Source organism: Notamacropus eugenii, chromosome 1 (genome assembly GCF_028372415.1).
Source record: "Notamacropus eugenii isolate mMacEug1 chromosome 1, mMacEug1.pri_v2, whole genome shotgun sequence".
Classification (NCBI taxonomy): Eukaryota; Metazoa; Chordata; class Mammalia; order Diprotodontia; family Macropodidae; genus Notamacropus; species Notamacropus eugenii.
Genome location: NC_092872.1, coordinates 247,184,784 through 247,204,071, shown reverse-complemented (window position 1 = coordinate 247,204,071; position 19,288 = coordinate 247,184,784). Strand labels below are relative to the sequence as shown.

The window sequence follows — 19,288 nt, the reverse complement described above, 5'->3', positions numbered from 1 at the left end:
ATAGCTTTAATTTCTTCCTCTGAAAATTGCCTGTTCATATCCTTTGACCATTTATCAATTGGGGAATGACTTGTATGATTATACATTTGGGTCAGTTCTCTATATATTCTAGAAATGAGGCCTTTATCCCCGAGCTTAGCTGTAAAAATTTTTTCCCAATTTACTACATCCCTCCGGATTTTGGTTGCATTGGGTTTGGTTGTGCAAAAACTTCTCAGTTTAATGTACTCAAAGTTATCCATTTTGCATTTCATAATGCATTCTATCTCTCCTTTAGTAAAGAATTCTTCCCTTCTCCATAGATCTGATAAATACACTATTCCTTGCTTCTCCAGTTTATTCATGGTATCAATCTTTATACCTAAATCATGTACCCATTTGGACTTTATTCTTGTGTACGGTGTCAGGTATGGGTCTATGCCTAATTTCCGCCACACTGTTATCCAGTTTTCCCAGCAATTTTTGTCAAACAATGAGTTCTTATCCCAGAAGCTGGGGTCCTTGGGTTTATCAAACAGAAGGTTGCTATATTCCTTGCCTACTGCATCTTGAGTGCCAAGTCTATTCCACTTGTCTACCTCTCTGTTTCTTAGCCAATACCAAGTGGTTTTGATAATTGCTGCTTTATAGTACAGTTTAAGGTCTGGTAGCGCTAGGCCACCTTCCCAAGCATTTCTTTTCATTAGTCCCTTTGATATTCTGGACCTTTTGTTTTTCCAAATGAATTTTGATATTATTTTATCCAGCTCTAGAAAGTAATTGTCTGATAGTTTAATTGGTATGGCACTAAATAAGTATATTAATTTGGGTAGAATTGTCATTTTTATTATATTAGCACGGCCTACCCATGAGCAACTAATGTTTTTCCACTTACTTAAATCTGACTTTATTTGTGCAAAAAGTGTCTTGTAATTGTGTTCATATAGTCCCTGGGTTTGTTTTGGCAGGTAGACTCCTAAGTATTTTATACTGTCTACCCTAACTTTAAATGGGATTTCTCTTTCTATCTCTTGCTGTTGAACTTTGTTGCTAATATATAGGAATGCAGAGGATTTGTGTGGGTTTATTTTGTACCCTGCAACTTTGCCAAAGTTGTTTATTAATTCAAGTAATTTTTTACTTGAATCTCTTGGATTCTCTAGGTAAATCATCATATCATCTGCAAAGAGTGATAACTTAGTTTCTTCTTTGGCTATTCTAATTCCTTGAATATCTTTATCTTGTCTAATTGCTACAGCTAACATTTCTAATACCATATTGAATAATAGTGGTGATAATGGACAACCTTGTTTCACCCCTGATCTTATTGGGAATGCATCTAGCTTATCCCCATTGCATATAATGCTTGCTGAAGGTTTTAGATAGATACTGCTTATTATTTTATGGAAAGTTCCCTTTATTCCTACGTTCTCCAATGTTTTTAGTAGGAATGGATGTTGTATTTTGTCAAAAGCTTTTTCTGCATCTATTGAGATAATCATGTGGTTTTGCTGATTCAAATTTTTGAAAAAAAATGCCATTTCTCAATTCATAAATGATGTAAGATATTAAGAGATAGATTTCAAAGGAGAAATTGGTAATAGTAATGGATATCTGATAGTAATGGTAATCTGAAAAGTACCGCAATTTACTACTAATTAGGAAAAAAAAATGACGGCATTTTGAGATTTCACCTCACTCATCATAGTGGCAAATAAAATAATAAAGAAACTGATTAACATTACGGGTTTGTGGGAAAATTGGTTCATTGATGGACTGACAGCGTTCCTTTGAGTGGGTAAAACTATTCTTGAAAGAAGTTTGGAATTGTCAAAAGTTAATAAATCACACATGCCATTGAATATTATGTATTAATTATACACATATACGTACACATATGTATATGTATACACACATTTATAATATATACAAATGGACGCTGAGGAAATTTGTTTTGCTTAATATACATATTGGTTAAATAGAATGTGTCCTTTTTTTCAATGAGTGTAGGAAGAGAGAGGGAGAGGCAATGGATTTTCTATTAATTTTTTTTTTTTAAATAGAGAGGTGAATATGTTACAGTTGTGAAATGCTGCATGACTTTTCATATGAAATCAACGTATTGTTAATTTCATTTTGTTACAAGGATGTTTCATGAAGTGGGAGTAATCTATAAATATCTATAAATAAAGATAAATCTACAAATAAAATTGCCTACAAATACGTTTAAATGTAAAAACAGAATATCAATTATTTTTTTTAAAGAGTACTCTTGTATATTTTATTCATTCACAAGTTGATGCAAACCCTTCAATATATTTTTTTTTGTTTTTTTTTTTGTTTTTTGCCAATGCCACCTCTCGGGGGAAATGATCTCTATGTCTTTATTAGGCTGAATTTCAGAGATGGATGAAAATTTATAGGTTATGCATATCACATTGTGCCTGCATATAAATCCCCTCTAAAACAACTTAGGTGTCTGGTTAAAATCCAGAAGAGTGAGATCTCTGGAGGAAGCCTGGTACATTTATGGACAACTTGAATAGTGAGGAAGAGTTTCCTCATAGCTAACTTAAATGCAACGTCTAGACAGCTTCCTTCTCATCACTTTGTCCTCTGGGTACCAAGTAGAAAAGAATCTAATACTTCTTATATTTGCCAGCACTTCCAAAAATTTAAAGATTGCTGTGAGTGCATCAGCAGCCATCATTCCAGCTGTGAAAAGATCATGGCTCAATGCAATTACAAAATGAGACTTTTTCTAATATTCCTCAGTAATTATTTTTCATTTGAGTCCATAGCAATATAATGGTCCAACATACTTACAGTAGAATCCAGGAATACTAGAATTGTAAGAGACCTTAGAGTCTGACTAGTATAACCACTTCAGTACAGATAAAAGAGGAGAACGTCCCTAAGCTCGTGTGGCATACAGAGAATTACTGCTTGCTCTTAGGCCTTAGAGAACTGAACCAGTATTTGAGTGATGACCTTCCTCTGTCATTTTCTGGAAATATGGGGCTCACAGGTCAGTGGAGAAGTCAAGATTTCCATGATGCATGTGGATTGCTTCATTGCCCACCTCAGCCTTGGAATGCCAGGAGCAAATTGAACAGTTCTATGCAGTATATTTCTTCAGCATTTTTTTTTGGGGGGGGGGGGGTCTCCTTTAGCAAGGTGTTGACCTGCTTTTCTTGCATCTCTCTCATTTCTCTTTCCAGCTTTTCCTCTACCTCTTCAAATTCCTTTTTGAACTCTTCCATGGCCTGAGCCCATTGAATATTTATTTTGGGTGTTTGGGATATAGAAGCCTTGACTTTTATGTCTTTCCCTGATGGTAAGCATTTTTCTTCCTCATCTGAAAGGATGGAAGGAGATATCTGTTCACCAAGAAAGTAACCTTCTATGGTCTTATTTTCTTTTTCCCTTTTTTGGCATTTTCCCAACCAGTTACTTGACTTTTGGGTCCTTTGTCAAGAGTAGGGTATACTCTGGGAATCTGTGAGATCTCAGTTCCTCCAAGGTGGCACAATCAAGCGTGTACTGGTCTGGATGCAGAGAGGGATTTTTGTGCCCAGAATCTTAGCAGATACCTCTCCACAGCCACTTGGCCTCCAGTCCCACCAAGCCAGCCCTGGAGTCTGATTTTCACATAAGCTGGATGGGCAGGGTGACCATTCAGTTTGAGAAAAAGACCAGCTAGCCCAGGGCCTCCACTCAGGGCTGAGGTAAGACTCAGCTCTTCAGTGCCCCCAGGGTTTTTTACGCTCCAACAATGGAGCTCCTGTATGGGCTGCTATGCAGGCTCTGTGGCCACTGCCTGCTGGCGGAGCTATGGGAAAGCCCTTCTCCCTTCCTGGCCTGCTGATAAAACCCTGTCACTGACCTTTGGCACATGCGGGCCAAGGGATCTGAGGCCCTGCTACTGTGACTGGAGATTGCACCCCTGAGGTGTCCTCCTCCCAAGGCTGGGCTGGGCTTCATGCTCAGCTCTGCATCCAGCGCAACTGACATTTCTATGGGCCTTTCAGGTCACCGTGGGCTGGAAATCTCCTCCACTCTGTTGTTCTCCACTTCTGCTGCTCCAAAATTTGTTGAGAGTCCCTCTCTACAGGTATTTTATGGGCTGTGGGGAGGGCCCTGCGTAAGTGTGTCTTTCTAGTCTGCCATCTTGGCTCCTCCTCTATGCAGTATATTTCACAAAGCAGGAGTTTGCTAAGGTATTTTTTACACCCTCAATTTTTCTCCCATAGGAAACCTGGGAGAGTGGATAGAGAGCCTCAAGTGGATTAGCACTTTTTGGCTGTATTATAGAGGGAATTCTTATTCAGATATGTGTGAGTACTAGATGGTCTCTGATATCACATCCAATTCAAGGTTCTGTGATTCTGTGTTTGGAACTGACTTCACTTCTCCTGTTTTGGTGACAGGGTACATTGTAATGAATTAGTTAAATGAAAAGAAAATTTGGACCATAAATAAACAAATTATGTGTTGGTTGAGAGTCCTAAAGTTGTAAAGGGCGCTGACCTCCACACCATCTGGGACGCCACACTGACGGACATCAGGTAAACTGAGTCCGGAGCAGGGAAGGGTTAACAAGATGGCGCTGGAAGGGACGGCACCACCCCTGGTTTGTTGTTGTCACTATAGTTCCAGCTTGTGTTCATTTCTATAATTTCGGGTTTGTTTAGGTGTGTTACCATGGTTCACTGGGCTAGCTGGCAGAGACTATATAATCAGAGTGGTTGCTTGAATAAATCGGAGTTGCTTCACTGACCCGCTCTCCCGCCTCATTCTCTTACTCGCGAGCTCCACAGGAGGACGAGGAACCTGCTGGCCAGGCATAAGACTTGCTCATCTCAGTAAGCTATGCCTAACCATAGCAACTTGGCGCCCACCAACGTGGGGCCACAAGCAGGGGGGAAGGAGCAGGAAGCTCATCCAAAGGAAATTAGGTCCCTTAAGAAACTCACCCAAGGGAGATTAGGTCCCTTAAGAAACTCAGCCAAGGGAAATTAGATCCCTCAGGAATCTCAGCTGAGGGAATCAGGTCCCTCAGTCCCCCCTGAGTGAGTCAGGCTCTCCAGAAGCCTAGACAGTGTACAGGAGCTATCAGGACAGGGTCAAAGGCCGATACCTGAGTGCAACAAGAGATGGTAGCCTGTCTGCCTCACTGAGTCCTCCGGAAAGCGGATCCGAGAAGCAGACGCAGGAGAAGACGTGCCCAATTCAGCTCGGTGGGAAGAGGTGTAACCGTGAGTAAGATTGAAATGGGGCAAAGCTCACAAAAGTTGAGTCAGGGTCAGTACACATTCTTTCTATATAACATGCTGAAGAATGTGTTCATAGAAGACGGTGGCAACGCAGTGTAAATGAAAACATTCATCACATCCTCACAGACAGCCCATCAGAGTCAGAGAGTAGTACAAGGGACAATAGCCCAGAAAGGCAGCCAGCACTCATATATCTAAACTTAGAAGAGAGATGGAAGAACAGACAGATGGTGCAGAATTTGCAGGACAGTGTTAAAGAGTTAACTGATAAATTGAGAAACCTACTGAAGGAAGAGAAAAGACACCTCAGAGATAAGGCTTTGAAACTCCCAGGTGAAAAGGAGGAGACTTGGCGCCGCTGGACTTTGTTCCAGAGTCTCCCTCACTTCCACTTGCAGTTTCACAACTTTTTCTTTCAAAAACATTTTTAAGGAGTGGCCACAGATGTGAAATTTTCTTGAGTAAAAGTTAGAACCATCAAGATTTTTATTTTACTCTATAATCCAGAAATGATGTTAGAGAAAGCAATTTGTAATTTGAATTTTGTTGAAACTAAAAGATGTTGGAAAAGTTATGTTATTTAGAAAACCAGGTTTTTACCTTTGCCTGTTATTAATGCTAAACCTAAAATTGTTAATGGATTACTATGTGTGGAAAGAAACGAATGGAGTAATAATTTATTTAGACTGGTTCTGCCCATTCAGAACAGTCCTCCTATATGTTTGGGGTTGGCAGGCATGGGATCCATGCCAATTCCTTTTATTTTGTAAAACTGCCAACACTCCTTTCATGTGGAGGTCAGCGCCCCTTACATAAAGTCATGTGAATCAGTAAAGATACTGTCCAGGTATTGATTCATAGGAAATTTGAGCATTGACTCCAGGTCTTTGCATGTGGCATCTTGCACAATTTGGGAACAATGGAAGACTAATTGCTGTGATTAGGGGGTACTAGTATGACAAGAGTATTACCTCTCTCTGTCTTATTCTCTCTCTGTTTCTTCCTCTCTCTCTTGATTTCTGTTAATTCAAATACAATTTGATAAAAATAAAAAACGGGGAATAGCTGTTACAGATGTGGAATGGTGAATATGTTTCCTCATAAGATCATTGTATGGCTAATTTCACTTCTTTTACTCTGTTGAAAGCAGCCTCTCTTGGAGTGGGCATAATCTGTAAATGTTTGTAATTTTAAAAATGAAAAAAATCAATTAAACATTAATAAAATAAGCATGGGCAAGTAGAAGCAAAATTATTGCCTTTTCAAAAGATATAAATATTTGCTTAGAAAATTCTGAACTAAAAAACAATTGAATTGAAACAAGTAACAATGTCAATGAAGTTTCAGGATTTATGCTCCACTTGCAGTGTGCTACTTCTGCCTGTTTTCCAACTCCATGGAACTAGATCCTCCTGCCAGAATAACTTCATCACTAATAATCTCATCAGCATGCAACTAAATCATGTTGTCTTAGAAAATACTTCTCTCAGCTTTCTCTCCTCTCTGATTGGAGGAGTAGAAGATTGATACAAAACTCCTCCCATTGGCTTCCATTGTAGAGGACAGACACTGGATTTTTAGCAGTCTCCACTTTTCATCAGCTGAGACGTATATGATCATCTCCCTGATGTCTTGGTTCTCTTCGAGAATGAAAGACAAAAGAAATTTGCACCTGGTACTCTGCCTGATTTTGAGCTGCACAAAAAGAGATGTCTGTGCTGAGTACCTCTCAATGTCCTTCCTACCCATTCTCTGCCTCCTTTTGTGTTGTCTCTTCCCCTTAGTTGTAAGGTCCTTGAGATTAGGGACTGTCTTTACGTTTTATTAATTATATCCCCAGTGCTTAGCACAGGGTCTGGTACATAGTAGGTATTGAATAAATATTTACTGGATTGGAAAAAATAAACTTACATAAGTCATCAGCATTTATGTATGTTGCCAACAAATTTCAGAAGTGGGAGACAGAAAATGAAATTCCCTTAAAAATTACTGAAAATAAAATACTTGTGATTTTTGTTTGCCAAGAATCAAACTTGAACCTCTCCTGCAGCCCTACCTTCAGGAATTTAGGAATAAACCCACAAAATATTCTTTATAGCAACAAATTGGATAAATATTAATTGCTCAAGAGCAAATGCATCACTACCAGAATCCATTTAATTTTTCTGTGCCATGCCAGTTGAACTACCAAAGGATTACTTTGCAAACCTAGAAAATATAATAATTATTAAAAGGAATAGTAACCTTCATATGGAGGAAATAAAATGTACGGCATTTAAAACATTTTTGCATTTTAAATGAGACAGCCAAGGCCAATGGAAACTTTTCTTAATATAGAGATATAACCCTGTAAAAGATTACAAGCTTTACCACACTGTGTAGTGTAATTACTGTGTAGTATAAATACATGCTATTGAACATCTCTCTGCCTCCATTTTTCCACTGTCAAAATGGAACCGAGTACTTTCATTGCAAGGTTGCTTGTCCTAAAAAAATGAGAATGTATGTCAGAATATTTTCCCTCATTTTATGGTTTTGACAATTCTATGACATGGACAGAATAAATATTTTTCTCCTTTCACAGGATATAAAAATGAGTTTGAGGAAGGAGATTTGTCCAGGGTCACATTAAACATATGTTGCTGACTTTTTTGTTTTATGTTATTTGGGGAGCAAAAAATTCCTAGATAAACAAAGGAACCTAACAGACACACACATACACACACTCACAATTGATCTTCACACAGTCAAATATACATGACCCTTCTCTACTTCTTCACATAATCTATATCATCTGAACTGCTTGTTTTTCCAGTCATGGAAAAGCACGATTGCCAAAGATACTCTGTATCGTCTTGGTGTCTAGAGCATGCTACATGGGTGCCTTTTATTTAATCAGTAAGTACTATTCTAGTAGGGCAACTTTCCTGTTGTGAACCCAATGCCATTACTCATCTTTTCCTCTCTCCAACTCATTGCTTATTGTTCTGATGTACTGCCTCCTATATCAATAATGCCATGACTGTTTTGGTAGGTGCCTTCTATGGGATTGTATATTTCCTGCTTACTTTGATGTCCTCTGTGTTTGTTATCTATAGTATAATTAAAATTCAGATACTGGAGAAGAAGAGAGCATTCAACTCTTTCCATCTCATTGTGTCATTCATATAGTACTGATATATTTTAATTATACTATACAAATATAAGTCTTAGGCAGCTAGAAGACACAGTGCATAGTGTACTGGATTTGGAGTCACTGATACTTATCTTCAATGAGTTCAAATCTGGCCTCAGACACTAACTGTGTGACCCTGGGCAAATTGTTTAACCCCAAATGGGGTCACAAAGAGTTGAACAGAAATGAAAAATAACTAAATAAAATATAAGGATTACATAATACTTACATCTAATCAAAAGTTGTTATCACCATCATCATGATCATCACTGCTTCATTATTGTCTTGATGGAATATAAATAGAAAAGTCCAAGTCATTAGACTGTTATTATTCTTTCATATTTAATATGTTATAGAGCTTGGAGTAGGCAGATGAAATGCATGCCTTTTGTAATTGTATCATACCATGAGAATGTTTGCTACTTTCCTGAGGATATAGTTTTATTAAATTTAGAACATCTAAGTAGATTATATGGGATGATACAGATGATATTCACATAACTCTTATGTTACAGGGTTTTAATCTCTTCTAAGTCCCATCTCCATGTTTTGAAATGTTTTTCCCCAAAATACTTAGAGATTTGTAATACATAACGTGGCAGCACCTTATAGACATTTTTTTCTTTAGCACTTCAAATTAAAGTTGTATTCAGGCAGCTGTAGGCAACAGTTCTTTTTCTACTGGTGTTCCACTTCCATCACAGACTTCTTGAATTTTGAAGGGTGGCTTGAGGTTTGCATTTTTACCATAGAGATTTGTCTTAGTTTATAAAGTCTCTCCTGCAAGCTCCTGGTGGACTACTTATCAAGTTTTTTAGGGAATCTGTGGATTCTGATTTTTTTTGTGGTTATTATATTCTACTATGCATTTGTTTTATTTTCTAAGGTGTAAAGAACACATAGTATGTGTTAGTTCTTTTAGCACATCTTAGAGGCTTGTCTATTTAAGACTCCAATATTCTAATACTATAGTCAATTCATTTAGTTAATTCACTAAATGAAAAAATAAACCCCAGGGATTATATGAACACAATTACAAGACACTTTTTGCACAAATAAAGTCAGATTTAAGTAAGTGGAAAAACATTAGTTGCTCATGGGTAGGCCGGGCTAATATAATAAAAATGACAATTCTACCCAAATTAATATACTTATTTAGTGCCATACCAATTAAACTATCAGACAATTACTTTCTAGAGCTGGACAAAATAATATCAAAATTCATTTGGAAAAACAAAAGGTCCAGAATATCAAAGGGACTAATGAAAAGAAATGCTTGGGAAGGTGGCCTAGCGCTACCAGACCTCAAACTGTACTATAAAGCAGCAATTATCAAAACCACTTGGTATTGGCTAAGAAACAGAGAGGTAGACAAGTGGAATAGACTTGGCACTCAAGATGCAGTAGGCAAGGAATATAGCAACCTTCTGTTTGATAAACCCAAGGACCCCAGCTTCTGGGATAAGAACTCATTGTTTGACAAAAATTGCTGGGAAAACTGGATAACAGTGTGGCGGAAATTAGGCATAGACCCATACCTGACACCGTACACAAGAATAAAGTCCAAATGGGTACATGATTTAGGTATAAAGATTGATACCATGAATAAACTGGAGAAGCAAGGAATAGTGTATTTATCAGATCTATGGAGAAGGGAAGAATTCTTTACTAAAGGAGAGATAGAATGCATTATGAAATGCAAAATGGATAACTTTGATTACATTAAACTGAGAAGTTTTTACACAACCAAACCCAATGCAACCAAAATCCGGAGGGATGTAGTAAATTGGGAAAGAATTTTTACAGCTAAGCTCGGGATAAAAGCCTCATTTCTAGAATATATAGAGAACTGATCCAAATGTACAATCATACAAGTCATTCCCCAATTGATAAATGGTCAAAGGATATGAACAGGCAATTTTCAGAGGAAGAAATTAAAGCTATCTATAATCATATGAAAAAATGCTCTAAATCACTATTGGTTAGAGAGATGCAAATCAAAACAACTCTGAGGTACCACATCACACCTATAAGATTGGCAAACATGACAGAACAAGAAAATGATAAATGCTGGAGAGGATGTGGGAAAGTTGGAACACTAATTCATTGTTGGTGGAGCTGTGAGCGCATCCAACCATTCTGGAGAGCAATTTGGAACTATGCCCAAAGGGCTACAAAAATGTGCATACCCTTTGACCCAGCAATATCGCTACTAGGACTATATCCCCAAGAGATCATAAAAATGGGAAAGGGTCCCACATGTACAAAAATATTTATAGCAGCACTCTATGTAGTTGCCAAAAACTGGAAGTCAAGGGGATGTCCATCAATTGGGGAATGGCTGAATAAATTATGGTATATGAATGTAATGGAGTACTATTGTGCCATAAGAAATGATGAACAAGAAGACTTCAGAGAGGCCTGGAAGGACTTATATGACCTGATGCTGAGTGAAAGGAGCAGAACCAGGAGAACTTTATGCACAGCAACAACCACAGTGTGTGAGAGTTTTTTCTGGTAGACTTAGATTTTTGTAATAACACAAGAACTTCTTACCAAAAAAAAAAAAAAAAAAAGAAAAAGAAAAAATAAACCCCCCCAAACATCAGTCACATCAGTTGCTTAGTGCTATGTAAACCAAAGAAGAACTTAGCATTTGCAGTTTCTTTTGACTGGAATTATTGTGTCATAGATTCAACATAGTCCAAAATAAGTCATAATTTAATTGTTCTTCTAGGGGCTAAGATGAAAGAATTTCCTAGGTTTCTCTTTAACTGACTTTTGGAAAAGAACTGGGTATAACTGGATCCCTGTTCAATCCCTATTTACATAGCAATGAACACACCAACCACTAAGCACTGGAAGTTTTCTACAGAAAAGCATATTCCAGTTGCTACACTTTGGCTGAAAAAGGTAAGTTTTTTAAGAAATGAGAAATAGTGCTTCCTTTGTTATAAGAGGGGAAAAAAACTGACCATAAGAGCAGGGAAGGAAAAAAAATGCATGTTTAAAATTTCATTAAGTTTACATTTTTATGACAGATTTCTATACATTTATATAAATTGTCAAAAATAGGAGTGAGAGATAGAGAAAAGGAGAGACTGAGAAATTCAGAGAAAGAGAGTGAGAAAGGAAAGAGGGAGAGAGGGGGAAGGGGGCAGAAATAAAAAGGGAGGGAGAGACAGAGGCAGAAAGAATTTCAATAAAATAGGAAAAGATATAATTGTTTAAACCAATAAAAGTGTTACTTCTGTTTTTCCTTTTAAAATTCACCTTAAAGTCTATCATTGAATCAAGGAATCAGGCTAAAGAAATTCTCTACTGTCAGGCATTTCTTTAACCATAATTTGCTATTACCTTCACCACCACCACCACCACCACCACTACTACTACTACTCCAAGCACTCTTGCCCACACCAATAATTTTATGACAGTAGAGAACATTTATTACAGAAATTCACTTCACTGATGTAGTTTGGCACCTGCTATAACTCGTTGTCTCAGTTGCCCAGGGTGCTAACAATTAAAACCTTAATTCATCAAGTATTTGGTCATTTGACACTTCTGACAATCCCATGAGAAAGAGGGAATAAATATTTCCCTCCCTTCGAATAATTTAAAAATGAGTTTGAGGAAATGTGATTTGCCCCGGATCACTTAGCAAATAGGTGGCTGACATTCTTGTTTTGATGTTGTTTGCAGACACAAAAAGTCTAGATAAAGAAAGTAAACTTCATTTCCAACAAAGACATCCCAACACACACACACACACACACACACACACATGCACACACAATTGTGCTTCACACAGTCAAGCATATATGACCCTTCTCTATTTCTTCAAATAGTCTACATCACCTGAAGTGCTTCTCTTCCCAGAGGTGGAAAAAACATGATTACTACAAACACTCTATATTATCTTAGTGTCTAGAGTATTCTACATCTGTGCCTTTATTTATTCAATAAGTACCATTCTGATAATGAATCTTTCCCATTGTGAATGCAATGATATTATTCATCTTTTATAAAATTCCTTACACCACACACTGTTATTGATCTCATGTTCTTCCTCCTGTATAAATAATGCAACTACTCTCTTGGCAGATGCTATCTTTGGGATTGTACATTTCCTGCTTCTTTGGTGTCCTGTGTGTTCATTGGGTATAGTATAATTAAAATTCAGACATCACTGAGGAGAAGAGACCTTTCTACTCTAACCATCTCACTATGTCATCCATAAATGCTGATACATTTTAATTTTACTATACATATATCAGGCTGAAGCAGTCAGGTGGATAGAGCACTGGACTTGGAGTCAGAAACACTCATCTTCATAAGTTCAAATTCAACCTCACACACTCAATAGCTATATGAACCTAGGTAAATTACTTAACCCTGTTTGGCTCAGTCCCTCATCTATGAAATGAACTGGAGTAGGAAATGCCAAACTACTCCATTATCTTTTTTTTTCTTTTTTTTTATTATTTATTTTTTTAAAATTTATTTATTTATTTAACTTTTAACATTAATTTTAACAAAATTTTGGGTTCCAAATTTTCTCCCCTTTTGTCCCCTCCCCCCACCGCAAAACACCGAGCATTCTAATTGCCCCTATAACCAATCTGCCCTCTCTTCTATCATCCCTCTCTGCCCTTGTCTCCATCTTCTCTTTTGTCCTGTAGGGACAAATAACTTTCTATACCCCTTTACCTGTATTTCTTATTTCCTAGTGGCAAGAACAGTACTCTACAGTTGTTTCTAAAACTTTGAGGTTCAACTTCTTTTCCTCCCTCCCTCCCCGCCCCTTCCCTTTGGAAGGCAAGCAATTCAATATAGGCCAAATCTGTGTAGTTTTGCAAATGACTTCCATAGTGGTCGTGTTGTATAAGACTATACTTCCTTCCCTCCTATCCTGCCCCCCATTACTTCTATTCTCTCTTTTGATCCTGTCCCTCCCCATGAGTGTTGACCTCAAATTGCTCCCTCCTCCTCTTGCCCTCCCTTCCACCATCCTCCCCACCCTGCTTATCCCCTTATCCCCCATTTTCCTGTATTGTAAGATAGGTTTTCATACCAAAATGAGTGTGCATTTTATTCCTTACTTTAGTGGAATGTGATGAGAGTAAACTTCATGTTTTCCCCTCACCTCCCCTCTTTTTCCCTCCACTGTCTTTTGCTTGCCTCTTTTATGAGAGATTATTTGCCCCATTCCATTTCTTCCTTTCTCCTCACAATATATTTCTCTCTCACTGCTTGATTTCATTTTTTTAAGATATGATCCCATACTCTTCAATTCACTCTGTGCACTCTGTCTTTATGTGTGTATGTGTAATCCCACCCAGTACCCAGATACTGAAAAGTTTCAAGAGTTACAAATATTGTCTTTCCATGTAGGAATGTAAACAGTTCAACTTTTATAAGTCCCTTATGACTTCTCTTTGCTGTTTACCTTTTCATGCTTCTCTTCATTCTTGTGTTTGAAAGTCAGATTTTCTTTTCAGCTCTGGTCTTTTCATCAAGAATGCTTGAAAGTCCTCTATTTCATTGAAAGACCAATTTTTCCCCTGAAGTATTATACTCAGTTTTGCTGGGTAGGTGATTTTTGTTTTTAGTCCTAGTTCCTTTGACTTCTGGAATATCCTATTCCATGCCCTTCTATCCCTTAATGTAGAAGCTACTAAGTCTTGTGTTATCCTGATTGTATTTCCACAATACTTGAATTGTTTCTTTCTAGCTGCTTGCAATATTTTCTCCTTGACCTGGGAACTCTGGAATTTGGCCACAATGTTCCTAGGAGTTTCTCTTTTTGGATCTCTTTCAGGCAGTGTTCTGTGGATTCCTTGAAGACTTATTTTGCCCTCTGGTTCTAGAATCTCAGGGGAGTTTTCCTTGATAATTTCATGAAAGATGATGTCTAGGCTCTTTTTTTGATCATGGCTTTCAGGTAGTCCCATAATTTTAAAATTGTCTCTCCTGGATCTATTTTCCAGGTCAGTTGTTTTTCTAATGTGATAGTTCACATTATCTTCCATTTTTTCATTCTTTTGGTTTTGTTTAGTGATTTCTTGGTTTCTCATAAAGTCATTAGCCTCCATCTGTTCCATTTTAATTTTGAAAGAACTATTTTCTTCAGTGAGCTTTTGAACCTCCTTTTCCATTTGGCTAATTTTGCTTTTGAAAGCACTCTTCTCCTCGTTGTCTTTTTGAACCTCTTTTGCCAATTGAGTTTGCCTATTTTTCAGGGTGTTATTTTCTTCAGTATTTTTTTGGGTCTCCTTTAGCAGGGTGTTTACTTGTTTTTCATACTTTGCTTGCATGTCTCTCATTGCTCTTCCCAGTTTTTCCTCCACCTCTCTAACTTGATTTTCAAAATCCTCTTTGAGCTCTTCCATGGCCTGAGCCCATTGAGTGGGCTGGGATAGAGAAGCCTTGACTTCTGTGTCTTTCCCTGATGGTATGCATTGCTGTTCTTCCTCATCAGAAAGGAAGGGAGGAAATACCTGTTCCCCAAGAAAGTAACCTTTTATAGTCTTATTTTTTTCCCTTTTCCGGCCATTTTCACAGCCAGTGACTTGACTTCTGAATATTCTCTTCACACCCACTTAGCCTCCAGATCCACCCAGCCAGCACTTGGGGTCTGAGATTCAAATGCTGCTTCCCAGCCTCAGGGCTTTGGGTGGGGGCAGGGCTGCTATTCAGTGTGAGATCAAGTTCAGGTGCTCAGGTGGGGGCAGGACTGCCTTACAGGGCTCAGTTCCCTCAGGGGGTTTACATGGAGACCTTCAACAATGGATCGGAGCTCCTGCCTGCTTGGGGAGCCCTGTTCTGCTCCCGCCTCTGCTGTTGCCTCCTGAGGGGGCCTGAGTTATGGGGCACCCCACTCCCCTCTCGACCCGCCAAAGAGACTCTCTCACTGACCCTTGTCACCTGTGGGTGGAGGGACCCGTGCAGCATGTGGAGATTCTGTCCCTGAAGCCTGCTTGGATCTGCTCCACTCGGTGCTGCGAGGCCACCGCAGGGCTGGGCTGGGCTATGGGTCTGCAGCACGAAAAATCTTTTGCAAGAGGTTTTCAGGCTCTCTGGAACAGAAATTTCATCTGCTCTATTGTTCTGTGGCTTCTGCTTCTTCAGAATTTGTTGGAAGTTCTTTTTTACAGATTTTTTTATGGGCTGTGGGTTTGGAGCTAGCATATGTGTGTGTTTCTACTCCACCATCTTGGCTCCACCCCCTACTCCATTATCTTTGCCAAGAAAACACCAAAGGGGGTCACAAAGAGTTGGACACCACTGAAAATGACTAAACAAAATAGAAGGATTACATAAGGCTTGTATCTAATCAAAAGTTGTCAGCATTATCATGCTCATCATTTATTGTCTTTCTTGATGGAATACAGATAGAAATGTTCATGTCATTTTGTTGTTATTTTCCTTTTATATTCAACATATTAAGGACCTTGGTGCAAGCAGATATAATGAATGTCTCTTGTAATTGAATAAGACTAGTAGAATGTTGGTTTCTTTTGTCAGAACTCAGTTAAATTAATTTTAGAACTTCTCCAGCAGTAAATAGGATAATGTAGATGACAGTTAAATTTAAACATATAATTCGTTCATCTCTATCTGGGGTGTTATGGATGGTCATAATTGGGAATTCTCTGAACTAGATGACAGTCACATAGCCCTTTTGTCACAGGGCTTTAATCTCTTTGAGGTCCCATCTCCATGTTTTGAAAGTTTTTTTCATATACTTTGGAGAGTTTCAATACTTGATATGGCACCTCCTATTAAAAATCTTGTTCTTGAACACTGACAAATTAACATTACATTCAGGCATTCCTAGGCAACATTTCTGTGTCTGCTGATGTTCTGCTTCCATCATGGATTTCTTGAATTATCAAAGATGGTTTAAGGTTTGCATTTGTGGCATGGCACTTTGTCATAGTTTATAAAGCCTCACTTGTAAGCTTTTGGTGGCCTATTTATCATGTTTTTTAGTTAATCTGTAGATTCTGGTTTTCATTGTTGTTATTATATTCGACTATGTTTTATTTTATTTCTCAGGTATAAGGAACTCATAATATGTGCTAGTTCTGTTAGTACCTCTTAGAAGCTTGTCTATTTAAGACTCCAACATCCTATTATTATAGTCAATTCATTTTATTCACTAGTGGAGAAATACACCCTCAAACATCAGCCATATCAGTTGTTTACTGCATTGTAAACCAAAGAATTTAGTGCTTGCATTTTCTTTTGACTGGAATTATTGTGTTATAGCTTCAACATAGTCCAAGATAAGTCATGGTTTAATTGTTCCTCTAGGGGTTAAGATGACAGCATTTCCCAGGGCTCTCTCTCTTTGACCTTTAGAAAAGGACTAGGCATAACTGGATCCCTGTCCAATTCCTATTTATAGACCAATGAACACACAAACTATTGAGCACATAAGGTTTTCTAGAATAAAAGAATCTTCCAGTTATTCCTCTCTAGCAGAAAAGGGTAAGTTTGCTAACAAATTAGAAATAATAATTCTGTTCTTATAAGATGAAAAAATCTGACCTCAAGAGTAGGGAAGAAAAAAATGCCTGTCTAAAATTTATATATGTTTACATTTTCATGATAAATCTTTTTACACCTATGTAAATTGTCAAAATGATGAGTGAGAGATCAAAAGACAGATTATATATATATGTATATATATATATATACATACATATATATATATATATATATATATATATATATATATATATATATAGAGAGAGAGAGAGAGAGAGAGAGAGAGAGAGAGAGATGGAGATAGAAAGGGAGGGAGGGTCAGGAAAAGCAGAGGCAGAGACAGGGAATTTTCAGTAAAATAGGAAATGATATAATTGTTGATAAGAATGAAAAGAATTCTTTCTGTTTTTCCTTTAAAAATTCCACGTTAAAGTTTATGATTGAATCAAAGAATCAGGCTCAGGGATTTCTTTATTATCAGGCATTTCTTTAACCCTTACTTGCTATTACCACCACTACCACCACCACCACCACCACCACCATCACCACTACTGCTTCTGCTGCTGCTACTACTATTACTACTACTACCACTACTACTATTACTGCTACTACTGATGCTTCTGCTGCTACCAATACAAGTAATTGTGCTATTGTCCAGACCAATACTTTCATGGCAGTAGGGAACATTTAGTAAGGAAATTCAGTTCACTAATATAGTTTGCCACCTGTTGTAATTTGCTCTTCTAGTTGCCTGGGATACTAAGAATTAAGTCCCTCACCCATGTAAGTATGTGTCAGAGGGAACACTTAAATTCAGTCCTTTCTGAGAGTGAGGCCAGCATTCTGTCCACCCTTCTGCACTGCATCTCTCATCATATATGAATTCATTGTAATAACACAGAGTAAACAGCCAACATTTTGAAATCATTAAAGATGATATTTTTTAATGTGACTTTGGTATAAAGTGTAAGTTCTAGGTCCTCCTCTTCTAAAATTTGGTAATTTCCTTTATTCAGATATACATTATAATTCAATATAATAAGACAGGATATGATTGGATATTTTAAAACATAATATAATACAATAATATGATAAATTTAGACAGGCATGTATATTACATATAAAAGTATAATGTACTTATAATTACATATTTATATAAAAATAAGGATTTTTAACTTTATATATTTCACTATTTTAGCATACAGTATTGTTTTCTAAAAAATTATCTAGCTTAGGAAAGGTAATAGTGATTACTGCCTTAGAGTTAAGGGATCCCCCTCATTGGCATCATGCAATCATGCCAGTGTTTAAACCACCTATTTCAAGAAAGACAGCCTGACATAGTAGAAAGAGAATTGAACTTTGAAAGAGAAAGATCTAATTAGAATTATAGTTGATTAGATCTAATAAAATTACAAACAGATCTGATTAGAAATTAGAACAGAAAGATCTAACTTTGCCACTAATTATTTCTCTTGTCAGACAAGTTGATTGAACTCTGTAAGCCTGATCTCTCATTTCTAAAGTGAAGACAATTACATCTGACCCATACTGTGTAAGGATGAAAAGGAATGATGAACAAAACCATGCTTTGTACAGGCATATTGATTTCTTCAAAATTTGTTCTTAATAGCAGAGAAATAACCTGAGTATTTCAGGAACTTTCTGTTGCTTCCTTGTTAGTATGTTATGATAGAGAACTGGTTAACTTTTCACTCCTAAATTGTTGTTCAAGAATATCCTAATACAATTTGTTTCAATCTAACAGCTACCAGAAGCATAGAGTGGATCCTTCTACATTTCTATGGCTACAGCTCTTGATTTTAGCTAATTTCTTTGGTCTTCTTTGGTGGTGAAAATCGCAAAAGGTGGATAGAGACATGAGGAACACAAAGGAGAGATGAGAAGTGACAAAAATGCCAGTTACAGCTGGACCCACCTTCTCCCTCTCCACTTTGCATTGCTTCATCACAGATGGTAAGTGACACCAAAGCAACCTACTCCTTTGTTTGCAAAACCCATTGTCTGGAAACTCACTTGTCTTGTCAATTTCAAATATTTGCTCAAGTATTTAATCTCCTTTCTCAATTGATTGCTAATATTTTGGGACTTTGGGGACAGGGATTATGAAGACAGGGGGTGATGCATGTGTGTGTGTGTGTGTGTGTGTGTGTGTGTGTGTGTGTGTGTGTGTTAAGGTAGAAGAGGAAGAAAACTAGAACTCAGGAGTCAGTGACCAAGGACTTCATACTCATACACTTTCAGAAACATGTTCAGGACAGGAAAGTTGTCATTTTCAAAAGAGAATATAATCTGTACTAACCTTTTCATTTATAGAAGTCCCATCAACATATTTTGATTG

General features: G+C 37.4%; 1 protein-coding gene across 10 annotated transcripts in view; it reads left to right on the top strand.

Moving 5' to 3' along the window:
- The first annotated feature begins 4,747 nt into the window (after positions 1-4,747).
- The window catches only part of LOC140517308 (olfactory receptor 13A1-like), a 107,870-nt gene continuing 93,329 nt past the window's right edge, over positions 4,748-19,288 (top strand). For 9 of the 10 annotated variants that reach the window (XR_011971540.1, XR_011971538.1, XR_011971537.1 and 6 more), the window contains exons 1-2: positions 4,748-5,237; positions 18,695-18,903. The gene's annotated coding sequence lies outside the window, so the exon portion shown is untranslated. The remainder of the gene's footprint in view (positions 5,238-18,694; positions 18,904-19,288) is intronic. The other variant, XM_072628448.1, reaches the window with a different exon arrangement.